This window comes from Pan paniscus, chromosome 20 (assembly GCF_029289425.2).
Source record: "Pan paniscus chromosome 20, NHGRI_mPanPan1-v2.0_pri, whole genome shotgun sequence".
In the NCBI taxonomy this organism is placed as follows: Eukaryota; Metazoa; Chordata; class Mammalia; order Primates; family Hominidae; genus Pan; species Pan paniscus.
The window spans coordinates 50,888,035-50,903,149 of record NC_073269.2 but is presented as its reverse complement, the minus strand read 5'-3'; positions in this window follow the sequence as shown (position 1 = coordinate 50,903,149).

Here is a 15,115-nt window from a genome sequence, read left to right as displayed (position 1 = left end):
ACACGGTGAGGAACTGGGGAGAGCTGAGATTTCAAGCCAGGTCCCTGTGACCCCAGCACGCTTCTGACCTGGGAGAAGTGGCCATGAGTCTCGGAGACTGCAGGCGTGCCCTTCCAGCTTGATTCTAGGCCCCTTCTCCCTGGGAAGAAATGGTTTAGATGGGGAAACTGAGGCATGGAGAGGGAAAGTCATATGTCCGAGGACACCCATGGAGATTCACACCCTGGAACTCTTCTCTGCTGCCTCCTGGTATGGGGAGGGTCCGTGCGTGGAGAGAGGATGGCATTGCAGCAGGAGGGAATAGAGTTAGACTTAAGGGGCTGGGCATGGTGACTCACGCCTGTAATCCCAGCACTTTGAGAGGCCGAGACTGGAGGGTCATCTGAGGTCAGGAATTCAAGACCAGCCTGGCCAACAAGGCGAAACCCCGTCTCTACTAAAAATACAAAACTTAGCCGGGCGTGGTGGTGGGCGCCTGTAATGCCAGCTACACGGGAGGCTGAGGCAGGAGAATCGCTTGAACCCAGGAGGCCGAGGTTGCAGTGGGCTGAGATCGTGCCACTGCGCTCCAGCCTGGGCGGCAGAGCAAGACCCTGTCTCAAGCAAAAAAGAAAAAAAAATAGAGTTAGACTTAAGAGTCCCTTGAGGAGGAACAACCACTAGAGCCTCCAGAGAGGTTCAGGGAGAGCAAGTGAATTCCGCAGACAGAGGGATACAGAGACTCTGGGCTGGATGGGGAGGGACATGCCCAAGGTCAGGCTGCCTCCAGTCTGGGCCCTGGGCTGGAAGTCCACACGGCTCCGCTCCCTGAGGCTGCTCTGCCCCACCCCCACGGGTGAATGCGGGCCAGCTTCCTGGAGCATGGCCTGCACCTCCTGGTTCCTCCCCACCCTGGAGCCTTGGCAGCTCTGGGAGCTCCTGGCATTGAGCAGAATCAGCCCATCTGGGGCCTAAGCCAAGACTTAATCTTCCCCTTTCTGCCTCTTGCTGGGTCTGCACGCACGACGCTGAGTCAGAGGATTGCGACATCCTCTCTTGGCAGGCCAGGGAGACTGGACACCCTCGTCCCCCCACCCCCTCCGCCGCCCCTGCCAGCTGCCTTGATCAGAGAGGGGTGATTCGGTGGGGGGAGTGTGGAGATCAGCATCTGCCCTGGGTGGGTGGATGGGGGTCTGGGAAGGTGGGGCGTAGGAAGGAAGGTCACAGTGGTCTCAGCGAGGTGACAGTAGACAATCAGGTACTAGTGGGCTAGTGTCCTCATCTGTGAATGGGGCCCTGTCTAATTGTTTGGGTTCCAATCCCAGTTCTGTCACTTACCAGCTGTGTGACCCTGGGCAGGTGATTTATTTACCCTCTCTGAGCCCCAGTTTCCTCATCTATAAAATGAGGGTAAAAACAGTGCATGTCTTCCGGCGGTGTTGTGAGAGTCAAATGAATTCACACACGTCAGCACAGGCCTGGCACAGAGGAAGGTCTCAGTAAATGGAAGATATTATTTTAAAATGATTGTTATTATTCATATAGGTATGGGAGTGGCAGCCACAGAGACAGGCAGCTTACATCCCCCTTCAAGAAAAAACCTGTTGGCTGGGTGTGGCGGCACATCCCTCTAATCCCAGTGCTTTGGGAGGCCAGGATGGGAGAATCACCTGGGCCCAGGAGTTCGAGACCAGCCTGGGCAACAGAACAAGACCCCGTCTCTACAAAAAAGTACATTTTTTTTTTTTTTGAGACAGAGTCTTGTTCTGTTGCCCAGGCTGGAGTGCAGTGGTGTGATCTCGGCTCACTGCAACCTCCGCCTCCCAGACTCAAGAGATTCTCCTGGCTCAGCCCCCCAAGTAGCTGGGACTACAGGCACATACTACCATGCCCAGCAAATTTTTTTTTTTTTGAGACAAAGTTTCACTTTGTTACCCAGGCTGGAGTGCAGTGGTGCAGCAACCTCTGCCTCCTGGGTTCAAGTGGTTCTCCTGCCTCAGCCTCCCAAGTGGCTGGGACTACAGGCATATGCCACCAATCCTGGATAATTTTTGTATTTTTAGTAGAGATGGGGTTTCGCCATGTTGGCCAGGCTGGTCTCAAACTCCTGACCTTAAGTGATCCTCCTGCCTCAGCCCCACAAAGTGCTGGTATTACAGGCATAAGCCACCATGCCTGGCCTCTACAAAAAAATATAAAAATTAGCCCGGCATGGTGGTGGTGAGCCTGTGGTCCCAGCTATTTGGGAGGCTGAGGCGGGAGGATTGCCTGAGCCTGGGGGGCTGAGGCTGCAGTGAGCTATGATCATGCCACTGCACTCCACCCTGGGTAACAGAGTGAGACCCTGTCTCAGAAATTTAAAAAAACAAAACAAAACAAACAAAAAAAAAACGGACTTTTGATCTTGCTGCCAGGCATGCAGAGAGAGCAGACAGCCTCTGACATTGGCAGTTGACTCCTTTGAGGTCTGCTTCAGCTTACTGGCTGGGGCATGGTCTCCTGGGCAGTCTCCAGCCAATGACAGGTGGGGTTCAGAGGTGCTAGCCGTTTCTGACCAGGGTGGGACTTCTCTAATGCAAGAGCCTTCCTGTAGGGGGGCATTACAACTTGACGGTCCCCCTTGCTCACTCCTCTTGCTTCCTCCTTTCCTTTCTGAGGTGCTGTGCCCTGCATATATATATATATATATATATATATATATATACACACATACATACATACACACACACACACAACACACACACACATATATACACACACACATATACGCACACATATATGTATATATGTGTATATATGTATATGTGTGTGTGTATATACACACACACGTATGTATATATACACACACACGTATATATACACACACACATATGTATATATACACACATATATATATTTAAGATGTGTGTGTGTGTGTGTATATATATATATTTAAGAGATATATATGTATGTAAGAGACAGGGTCTCACTCTGTTGCCCAGGCTGAGGCTGAGGTGCAGCGGTGCAATCATAGCTCATTGCAGTCTTAGCCTCCTGGGCTCAAGCGATTCTCCCACCTCAGTCTCCTGAGTAGCTAGGACCACAGGCATGATCCTCCCACCTCGGCCTCCTGAGTAGCTGGGACTACAAGTGTGTGTCATCATGCCTGGCTAATTTCTTTTTCTTTTTGTTTTTTGAGACGGAGTTTCGCTCTTGTTGCCCAGGCTGGAGTGCAATGGCGGGATCTCAGCTCACCGCAACCTCTGCTTCCTGGGTTCAAGCGATTCTCCTGCCTCAGCCTCCCGAGTAGCTGGGATTACAGGCATGTGCCACCATGCCTGGCTAATTTTGTATTTTTAGTAGAGACGGGGTTTCTCGATGTTGGTCAGGCTGGTCTCAAACTCCTGACCTCAGGTGATCTGCCAGCCTCAGCATCCCAAAGTGCTGGGATTACAGGCGTGAGCCACCGCACCCAGCCATGCCTGGCTAATTTTGAAAATTTCTGCAGAAATGGGATCTTGCTACGTTTCCCAGGCTGGTCCATAAATCTTTCGCATGCCCAATTCCGTATAATCATCTGTCTTCTGGGGGAGCTGAGCTGTGACGATGGCACTGGAGTCAGACAACCTGACTGAGTATTGGCTCTGCTACATACTCATCTATCTCTTTGGGCCTCAGTTTCCCTGTCTGAGTTACAGAATAATGACAATGAGAATAATAACACCATGGCCGAGAAGAGCTAGTGAGTCAGCAATATAGCCCTTGGCAGGATTGCCTGGCAGAAAATGAGGACTGTATACGTACATCATCCTCATCCTCATTCCTAAGGAGCTGGGGCTCTGGAGTCAGACCCACTTGGTCTGATCCCCACTCTGCCAGTTTCTGGCTGTGTGGCCTCTGGCAAGAGTGCCATGCCCTCTAAGCTTTGTTTGTAAAGTGGGGACAAACTCCTCCCTCTCAGGGTAGGGCACTGGCGAGGTCAAGCATGGAAAGTCCCCGCGGAGCCTGGGATGCTGTGGACATGCAATAACCAGGTGATGTCATGGGGGCTGGGGTGATAGGTGAGCCATGATCAGCAGGGCAGGCATGTCTGGCCCCCCCAGTGAGGCCCTGGGTTTGGGCTGACGGAGAAAGGGAAGTCCCAGGGCTGGGGAACCGTGGTGTCCTCCTGCAGAAGTTCCCTGATTCTAGGATTCACCAGGGAGGTGGGGAGGGGAAGCCCCCTGCCCTGCTCATTCGGGCAGCCAGAGGGCAGGGAGAAGGTACGGGAAGGAAGGCGCTGACATGGTGGGGGAGTGCCTCCCCCATTGGACTAGAGCTTCCCAAGGATGGGAGGAAGACCTCTGCCATCAGACTTGGAGGCCCCCAAGGTGGGGACATGTTTCCCATCAGTGTAAGAGTTCCTTGAGGGTTTGAATTGCATTCTTCCTCCTCCATCAGATCAGAATCTCCCTGAGAATGAAAGTGTGACTTCTTCACAGATTAGATATCTCTAAAAGTGGATTTTGCTTCTCCCATCGGTTCCGTGAAGATGCATGGGGCATCTGGGTTCAGGACTAGATCTAAAAGGAAAAAAAAATGGGGTGGGGCAGCATGACTCCCTCCTCTGTCTAGATTCTCAATTGAGGGGAGCAATTTTGCCCCTCCTCCCCAGAAGACATTTGGATGAATGTCAGACTAGACTAGAGCTTCCTGAAGATAACAGGCATGCCTCCACCCTCATAGGAAACCTCCCTGTGGGTGGGTTTGGGTCCTGCCTCCTCCATCAGACTAGAGCTCACTACGCTGTAAATCTTGAATCCTTCTTGGGACTAGGAGTGCTGTCCGAGTAAAATTAAGTTTTGTCCCTCAAATTAGACTAGGAAATATAAATTTCCCCAGGAGGGAGCTGGTATGTGCCTCCTCCATCAGATTAGTGGTTCCTTCTTGACTTGAGTTGGGGGAAATCATGCCGCCCCTATCAGCCTAGCCACTCCCTAAGTAGGAGCCCTCCCGTTGAATTAGAAGCCCCTCTTCTCAAGCCCACCCTGGCAGGGTGGAGCATGGTGCCTATCCAGGAGGGACAGTCCCTTTCCTGAAACTCCAGCCTTTTCCCTGGAAGTCGGTGCCTCCCCTACTCAAGGCCACAACCTGCCCTGTGGCCACCAGCATTTAAAAATACAGATGCAAAAGTCCCTCAGGCTCCTGGGAAAGCCGAGGTCACACTGGGCCCTTCCTCATTTGAGCCGGGACATGGCACACTCACCTCCCTTGTTTCCAACCGTCATCCCAGTGTCCCAGTCGGGGCCACCCATACCCTCCAACACATTCCCAGGATACTGAGGATGGGGCAGGGCTGTCTCTACTGCCTCATCCCTGTGGAGTCAGGTGGTTGCAAGTGAGGAGCAAATCCCAACACGGCAGCCTCTCAGCCAAGCAATCCTGGGCAGGCTCAATTTCCACATCCAAAAAGAATGGGACTGGCCCAGGATTGTTGAGGTTGCATCTCCTCCCAGGGAGAGCCAGGCTCTGGGGTGGCTGGTGGGAAGAGAAATAGATGACCACTCTTACTGGCGTCACGCTCTGCAGGAGGTGGGGTGGGGGCAGGGAGGCGCTGGCTTGTGGCCTGTACTCTGAACATCACCTACCCCTGAACTTGCCACTTCAGCCCACTGTGGTCACACAGAGTCACAGCACATTTGCTCACTTCTGGGAAAATCAAATTGTATTTGCTGTTTCAGATCCCAAATTCTCCTGTGGGTTCCTGGTGCACCGTGCACCAGGTCTCTGTGCCAGGGCTCCATGCCAGGGCTCAGAACTTTTGCCCACCGCCCCCTGGAGAGCCACGTCATTTGAGGAACAGAGATTTGGAATCGTGGGATTAAAAAAAAATCCCTGAAAATTATGAAATATAACATGGGGAGAATTGCGTACAATTAAAATATATTGTTCTGTTTCAGAGACTTTTGTAAAGGAAACAGTTAGGTTAAGAAAGTGTTGCTGGGCCAGGCGCGGTGGCTCATGCCTGTAATCCTAGCACTGGGAGGCCGAGGGGGGCGGATCACCTGAGGTTAGGAGTTCGAGAGCAGCCTGGGCAACATGGCAAAACCTCATCTCTACTAAAAATACAAAAATTAGTGGGGCATGGTGGTGCACGCCTTGTGGTCCCAGACACTCTGGAGGCTGGGAGAATAGCTGAACCGAGGAGGCGGAGGTTGCAGTGAGCCAATATTGCTATTGCGCCAATGCACGCGAGCCTGGGTGACAGAGTAAGACTCTGTCTCAAAAAAAAAAGAGAAAAAAAGAGAAATAGTGTTGCTAGTTCCTCAGAAGCTCCTTCATTTCCTCTTCATGCCTCACAGCTCCCTCCCTCCTGGAAAGGTGACCTGTATTTTGTCTTTTATGGTATAATTTTCTTGCTTTTCTTTATATTTTTGCTACCTACGACTACTACGATTTTGAATTTTTAATAAAGGAAATCTTTTTTTTTTTTTTAGATGGGGTCTCGCTTTGTCATCCAGGCTAGAGTGCAGTGGGTGTGACCATAGCTCTCTGGAGCCTTGAACTCCTGGCCTCAGCCAATCTTCTGGCCTCAGCCTCCCGACTAGCTGGGACCCCAGGTGCATGCTACCATGCTTAGCTAATTTTTTTTTTTTTTTGAGACAGAGTTTTCCTATTGTCGCCCAGGCTGGAGTGCAATGGTGCGATCTCGGCTCACTGCAAGCTCCGCCTCCCGGGTTCAAGCAATTTTCCTGCCTCAACCTCCTGAGTAGCTGGGACTACAGGCATGCGCCACCACGCCCGGCTAATTTTGTATTTTTAGCAGAGACGGGGCTTCACCATGTTGGTCAGGCTGGTCTTGAACTCCTGACCTCAGGTGATCCGCCTGGCTCAGCCTCTCAAAGTGTTGGGATTGCGGGTGTGAGCCACCATACCTGTCCTAAAGGGAATCTTATTGTACAACCTCTTGGATCTGGCTTCTTTGACTCAATTTTATGTCTGTGAATTTCATTCACATTCTTTTTTTTTTGAGCTAAAGTTTAAAGTTTCGATCTTTTTGCCCGGGCTGGAATGCAATGGCGCAATTTTGGCTCACTGCAACCTCTGCCTTCTGAGTTCAAGTGATTTTCCTGCCTCAGCCTCCTGAGTACGGTTACAAGCGTGCACCACCACACCTGGCTAATTTTGTATTTTTAGTAGAGATGGGGTTTCACCATGTTGGCCAGGCTGGTCTCAAACTCCTGTCCTCAGGTGATCCATACCCCTTAGCCTCCCAAAGTGCTGGGATTACAGGTGTGAGCTACCTTGCCCGGCTTTTCATTCATATCCTTGAATCTATTGGAGTGTGTTTATTTTTTCATTGCTGTATACTATTCTCTTGCATGGATATAGCAAAATTTATTTTATTTTATTTTTTTTTGAGACTGAGTCTTGCTCTGTCACCTAGGCTGGAGTGCAGTGGCATGATCCTGGCTCACTGCAATCTCTGCCTTCTGGGTTCAAGCGATTCTCTTGCCTCAGCCTCCAGAGTAGCTGGGATTACAGGCGTGTGCCACCACGCCCAGCTAATTTTTGTATTTTTAGTAGAGATGGGGTTTCACCATGTTTGCCAGGCTGGTCCTGAACTCCTGACCTCAAGTGATCCACCTGCCTCAACCTCCCAAAGTTTTGGGATTACAGGCTGGAGCCACTGCGCTCGGCTGTATAGCACAATTTTTGAATCTATTATTTGTTGATGGGCAGAAGGTTGATTTCCACTTTCTGACTGTTTTGGCCAATACTGCTCATGCTCATGAGCGTGCATTTTTCTGCATTCTCCAGGACTAGAATTGTTAGGCTGCAGGGTGTCCCCTGTAGAAGACATGGCCAGACACTTTTCCCACGTGGTTATGCCAATTCTCACTCCCATCTTCAATGTCCGCTGTGAGTTCTCCTTGCCCCGCATCTTTATCAGTACTGGATCTACCAGATTTAAAAATATGAGTCATCCTGCTGTGTGTATGTGTGGATTGGAATCTCAGGGTGGTTCTAATTTGCATTTCCCGAATCAATAATGAGATTCAGCACCTTTTCCTATATACATTGTTCACTTGAATCCAAGCATAAGAGAATCTTAAGGACAAAGAATTATAGACCCTTACAATCTTAAGTGCAAAGAATTCTAGGTTGGGCACGGTGGTTCATGCCTGTAATCCTAGCACTTTGGGAGGCTGAAACAGGAGGATCACTTGAGCCCAGGAATTTGGGACCAGCCTGGACAACAAGGTGAGACCCTGCCTGTGGTCCCAGCTACTTAGGAGACTGAGGTGGGAGAATTTCTTGAGCTTGGGAGATTGAGGCTGTAGTGAGCTATGATCATGCCACTGCACTCCAGCCTGGGCAACACAGTGAGACCCTGTCTCAAAAAGAAGAAGAAGGAGAAGGAGAAGGGGAAGGGGAAGGAGAAGGAGAAGGAGAAGGAGAAGAAGAAGAGGAGGAGGAGGAGGAAGGAGGAGGAGGAGGGAGGAAGAGGAGGAAGGAGAAGGAGAGGAATTCTAGAATCCTAGATTTTTAGGAACAAGGGATTCCAGAACCCTATGCCTCAGTTTCCCCATTTGGATAATGGGGATAATAGAAGTCTGTAACTCATCATGTAGGTAATGTTATATGTGTACACCTGGCATGAAACTTGGCACATAGTGAGTGCTCAGTAAATGTGATTTCTGTCATGGCAAAAATTTTATACATTTTATTCTCCCTTGTATCATTAGGACCTAGGGCAGAATAGAGGCCCAGTAAGTATTTACTGAATGAATGAATCTTAGTATCAAAGGATCAAGTAAACCTGCAGTTACAGAACTTTAGGAGCAAAAATGGGTAGAATTTAAGAAATTAGGCCAGGCACGGTGGCTCACACCTATAATCCCAGCACTTTGGGAGGCCAAGGTGGGCGGATCACCTGAGGTCAGGAGTTCGAGACCAGCCTGACCAACATGGAGAAACTCCATCTCTACTAAAAATACAAAATTAGCTCGGCGTGGTGGTGCATGGCTGTCATCCCAGCTACTCGGGAGGCTGAGGCAGGAGAATCACTTGAACCCAGGAGGAGGAAGTTGCATTGGGCTGAGACTGCACCATTGCACTCCAGCCTGGGCAACAAGAGTGAAACTCTGTCTCAAAAATAAATAAATAAATAAATAAAATAAAAATAAAAATTAAGAATGATCGAAGTCTTGGATAAAGAGAAATGTGGTATGTATACACCGTGGAATACTATGCAGCCATGAAAAGGAATAAGATCATGTGCTTGGCAGGGATACAGATGGAGCTGGAAGCCATTTATCCTCAGCAAACTAACGCAGGAACAGAAAACCAAACACCACGTGTTCTCACTTATAAGTGGGAGCTGAATGATGAGAACACATGGACACAGGAAGGGGAACAACACAAACTGAGGCCTGTTGGGATGGGGAGGGGTGCAGAGGGAGGGAGAGCATTAGGAAGAATAGCTAATGCATGACGGGCTTCATACCTAGGCGATGGGTTGATGGGTGCAGCAAACCACCGTGGCACATTTTTACTATGTAACAAACCTGCACATCCTGCACATATACCCTGGAACTTGAAAAAAAAAGAAGAATGATCAGAGTCTTAAGAACTAAAGAGAGATAAAAATGCATCCTTGGCAAACTTAAGATTCACTATTTATTTATTTATTTATTTTTATTGAGATGGAGTCTTACTCTGTCACCCAGGCTGGAGTGTAGTGGTGTGGTCTTGGCTTATGCCAACCTCTGTCCCCCAGGTGCAAGCGATTCTCATGCCTCAGCCTCCCGAGTAGCTGGGACTACAGGTGCACGCTAGCTAATTTTTTTGTGTTTTTTAGTAGAGACAGGGTTTCGTCCTGTTGGCCAGGCTGTTCTTGAACTCCTGACCTCAGGTGATCCATCCACCTTAGCCTCCCAAAGTGCTGGGATTACAGGCATGAGTCACTACGCACGGCCAGATTCACTATCTTAAATTTATATTTATTATTAATTATTATTATTATTTTTAGATATGGGGTCTTGCTCTGTCACCCAGGCTGGAGTGCAGTGATGTGATCATAGCTCACTACAGCTCCAAACAGGAGGCTCAAGTGATCCACCTGCCTGGGCCTCCCAAAGCACTGGGACTACAGGCATGCACCACCTTGCCTGCCCTTTATCTTAAACTTTTAGAAACAAGGAAGCTGCCCGGCCAATGCCGTCTAGCTCAGAGTGAGAACAGAGAAGAGAAAGGAGCGGGGGCCCAGGTCTCCTCACCCTCCCTGTGTCCCCTCCCCTGGGTGGCTCTTATAGCCATTTCTCATTTCTATGGCCTTTTCTCAGCCTCCCCACCTCCTCCTGCCTGGTCCTCCCTTTGCACAGGATGGAACCTGAGGAAGCTGCTCCTTCCTGAGCCCCATCATCGGGAGAAAGTCCAGGATCCTGCCGCAGAGGACCTACACCAGGTACCGCCTTCCTTCAGCCTTATCCCCCCGGCTCTGTCCCACCCACACCCCTTTCTGCCTCTTAGCCAAGGCCTCTCTCGCACCATCCTCCTTCCATACATACCCCTTTCACTTCAACCTCAAAACTATACCTCTTTCTTGGAGATCCAAACCAGGTCACACAGTAAGTGCTCAATAAACACATCAGGCCCCAGCTCTGACAGCCTTTCCTCCAGGAAGCCCTCCCTGATTTCTCTTTCCAGTCTGAGTCAGGAGCCCCCTCTGGGCCCCCTGACCATGCCAGCCCCAACATTCTGGGATGCGACTGTCTGGGGACAGGCTAGTCTTCCCCATGTGTGAGCCTGTGAGGGCAGGCCTGGGGCTGTCACTGCTGTGTGTATCCAGCACTGCCCCAAACAGCAGAGACCTCTGGGCACGGGGCTGTCAAGCCCATCTGACTGTTCACAAGGCTTGCTTACAATGCTCTTAATTGTGTGCCCTTGATGCCATTCCTCTGGGATCCCAGGGATGGCTCCACTCACTTTTCCAGGTCAGCAAAGGAGTGCCCGATGGTTCAAAGGGATGCAGGTGAGGCCCTGACAGTGCTCAGCCCACCACCTGCCCTCTGGAGACATAGGAGCCATTGTCAGCTGCTCAGGTCTCTGTCTCTGGTTCCACTCTAAAAGCTCATAAAGCCCCTCTGTTTCACTTGTAAACGTTTCTTGCATGAATCCACAGTGAGACCTGAGACCTCAGCACCTGCCGTCAGTGATCATTCCCTCCTTCCCAACTCCCTCATCATTTACCCAGGCACAGAGAAGTTAGGAGCTTTGTCTAAGGTCACACAGCCAATAAGGGGGAAGAGGAGCCAAATGTGTGTGTGTGTGTGTGTGTGTGTGTGTTTTGAGATGGGGTCTCACTCTGTCACCCAGGCTGGAGTGCAGTGGTGCATTCACGACTCACTGCAGCCTCCACCTCCTGGGGCTCAGGTGATCCTTCCCCCTCAGCCTCCTGAGTAGCTGGGACTACAGGCATGTGCCACCATGCCCTGCTAGTTTTTGCATTTTTTTTTTTTTTTTTGTAGAGACAGGGTCTTGCCAGGAAGCCCAGACTGGTCTTGAACTCCCGGGCTCCAATGATCCTCCTGCCTCAGCCTCCCAAAGTGCTGGGATTACAGTCCTGAACCACTGCACCTGGCCAGGAGTTTAGATTTTAAAAATCAACTGTACTGAGGTATAATTTACATGCAATAAAATACACCTGTTTCAAATGTGTGTGTTTGGCGGGGCATGGTGGCGCATGCCTATAATCCCAGCTACTTGGGAGGCTGAGGCACTTGAATCCAGGAGGTGGAGATTGCAGTGAGCTGTGATCTTGCCACCAAACTCCTGCCTGGGTGACAGAGCGAGACTCTCTCAAAAATAAATCAATTAAATTAATTAAAATTAAATTAAAGAAGGAGTATGCTAAATGAGTTCTGATAAACATGTACAATCATTTAATCATATCCTGATCAAGATATAGAACATTTCTAGTGCCCGGAAAAGGTCCACTGTACCCTCCTTGCAGTCATCTCCTCCCCTTGTCCCCAGACCCTGGCAGCCACTAATCTGCTTTTTCTTTTCTTTTCTTTTCTTTTTTTTTTTTTTGAGATGGAGTCTCACTCTATTGCCAGGCTGGAGTGCAGTGGCACGGTCTTGGCTCACTGCAACCTCTGCCTCCCTGGTTCAAGTGATTCTCCTGCCTCAGCCTCCCTAGTAGCTGGGACTACAGGCGCCCGCCACCATGCCTGGCTAATTTTTGAATTTTTAGTAGAGACGGGGTTTCACCACGTTGGCCAGGATGGTCTCGATCTATTGACCTTGTGATCTGCCCGCCTCGGCCTCCCAAAGTGCTGGGATTACAGGCGTGAGCCACAGCGCCCGGCCTCTTTTCTTTTCTTTTTTCTTTTTTTTTTGAGACAATTTGCTCTGTCACCCAGGCTGGAGTGCAGGGGCGCGATCTCTGCTTGCTGCAGCCTCTGCGTCCCGGGTTCAAGTGATTCTTCTGCCTCAGCCTCCCCAGTAGCTGGGATTACAGGCAGGCACCACCATGTCCAGCTAATGTTTGTATTTTTAGTAGAGACGAGGTTTCACCATGTTGGCCAGGCTGGTCTTGAATTCCTGACCTCAAGTGATCCACCCACCTCAGCCTCCCAGAGTTCTGGGATTACAGGCATGAGCCACCACACCCAGCTATATCTGCCTTTTTTTTTTTTTTTTTTTTTGAGATGGGGTCTTGCTCTGTCACCCAGGCTGGAGTGCAGTGGCACGATCTCGGCTTACTGCAACCTCCACCTCCCAGGTTCCAGCGATTCTCCTGCCTTGGCCTCCTGAGTAGCTGGTATTACAGGTGCCTGCCATCACGCCCGGCTAATTTTTGTATTTTTAGTAGAGGCGGGGTTTCACCATGTTGCCCAGGCTGGTCTCAAACTCCTGACCTCAAGTGATCCACCTGCCTCAGCCTCCCAAAGTACTGGGATTACAGGTGTGAGCCGCCACACCCGGCTGCTTTTTATCCCTATAAATTTGCTTTTCCAGGATGACATGTAAATGGGATTACAGAGTATGTAGTCCTTAAAAAAATATATATCATTGACAAATTTACCTACAGTAAAATTCACTCTTTTCATCATGCATTTCTTTTCTTTCTTTCTTTCTTTCTTTTTTTTTTTTTTTTTGAGGAAGGTTCTCACTCTGTCACCCAGGCTGGAGTGCAGCGGTGCAATCAGCACTCACTGCAGCCTCAACCTTTCAGGCTCTAGGGATCCTCCCGCCTCAGCTTCCTCATTAGCTGGAACTACAAGTGCACGCCACCACGCCCAGCTAATTTTTGTATTTTTGGTAGAGATGGGGTCTCACTATGTTGCCCAGGCTGGTCTTCAACTCCTGGCCTCTTGCTTTGACCTCTCGAAGTGCCTGTGGGGCATGCAGTTCTTTAAGCTTTGACAGGCTCATGTGGCTGTGTAGTCATCACCAGAATCAAAATATGGATATGTCCCACCACCCCTAAAACCCTTCATCTGCCCTTTTGGGGTCACGCGCATCCCCCACCCCACCCCTGGCAACCACAGGTCTGTTTTCTGTCCCTCTAGTTTTGCCTTTTTCAGAGTGTCTTGTAAATGGAGTAATGTAGTTATTATCATTATCATCATCATTATCATCACCATCATCATCATTATTTTTATAGAGATGGGGTCTCACCATGTTGCCCAGGCTGGTCTCAAACTCCTGGGCTCAAGCAATTCTCTCACCTTGGCCTCCCAAAGTGCTGGGATTACAGGCGTGAGCCACTGCGCTCGGCTGAATACTGTAATTTTTGAGCATAGCTTCTTTCACTCAATATAACGCAGTTGAGGTCCATCCACGTTGTGTGTATCAATAGCAGTTAGTCTTCATTGCTGAGTGATATTCCATTGTGTGGATGGACCACAGCTCGCTTATCCACATACAAGCTGAAGGACATTTGGGTTGTTTACAGTTGTTGGCAATTACGAACAGAGCTGCCGTGAGTGTGTGTGCATACAGCTTTTTTTGTGTGAAAATAGGTTTTCATTTCTCTTGGGTCAATACCGAGGAATAAAATTGTTGGATCCTATGGGAAGTGTGTATTTAACCTTGCGGGAAGTGGGCAAACCATTTTCCAAAGTGGCTGCTCGGGGCTCGCATGCCCACCAGCAGCCTGTGGGAGTTCTGGCTGTAGAGCTACGAGGTGAATCCGGGTCTGAGAGATGACACTGAGGTCTTAGGCACCACGCCACACCACTCCTGAAATATAATAACAATTGCGGCAAGAGCTCTCGTCTGTCCACAAGTCGACACTGTGCATGCAATTATTAAAAAAAAAAAAAAAAAGAAGGTGCTGATGCGTTGTGATTTTCCAGATGTATTGCTGTATTGCTAGGGGAAAATGCAGGCCACAGCAAGACTGTGCACCATTTGCAAAGCGGCCCCCGCCTGTAATCCCAGCACTTTGCAAGGGCAAGGTGGATGGATCATTTGAGCCCAGGAGTTCGAGATCAGCCTGGGCAACATGGTAAAACCCCGTCTCTACCAAAAATACAAAAATTAGCTGGGCATGGTGGTGCGTGCTTATGGCCCCAGCTACTAGGGCGGCTGAGGTGGGAGGATCATTTGAGTCCAGGATGTGGAAGCAGCAGTGAGCTATGCTGGCACCACTGTACTCCAGCCTGGGTGACAGAGTGAGACCCTGTCTCAAAACAAAACAAAACAAAACAAAAAAACGGAAACTGGGAGGTGAGAACAGGACTGGGGAGGGAGGGGCAGAGTCGTGGTGGGGAAGTGACAGCTCACTGCCATTTGGTCCTTTTTGAATTTTGGAACTTGTGAACACCTTACCTTTTCAAAACACACACACAATTCATTCACTCTGCTAACAGGTTTTTCAGGCCCTGCCCTGGTGTTGAACAACTAAGATTCCTGCCCTTGGGGAGCCACAGACTCGTCCATCCATCCAGGAGACAGTCAACAAGACAAGGAAAATACAGCCAATGCCATGTATTTGCTATGGAGAAAAATAAAACTGGTGAGGGAATGAGGGAGATGGAGCGTAGGAAGTGGAAGCTGTTGTTTAAATCTGGTGGCCAAGGGAGGCCCTCCAAGGAATGACGTTTGGGGCTAAGACTTGAGTGAGGGGAGGGAATGAACCATGTGGACATCTGGGGGAAGA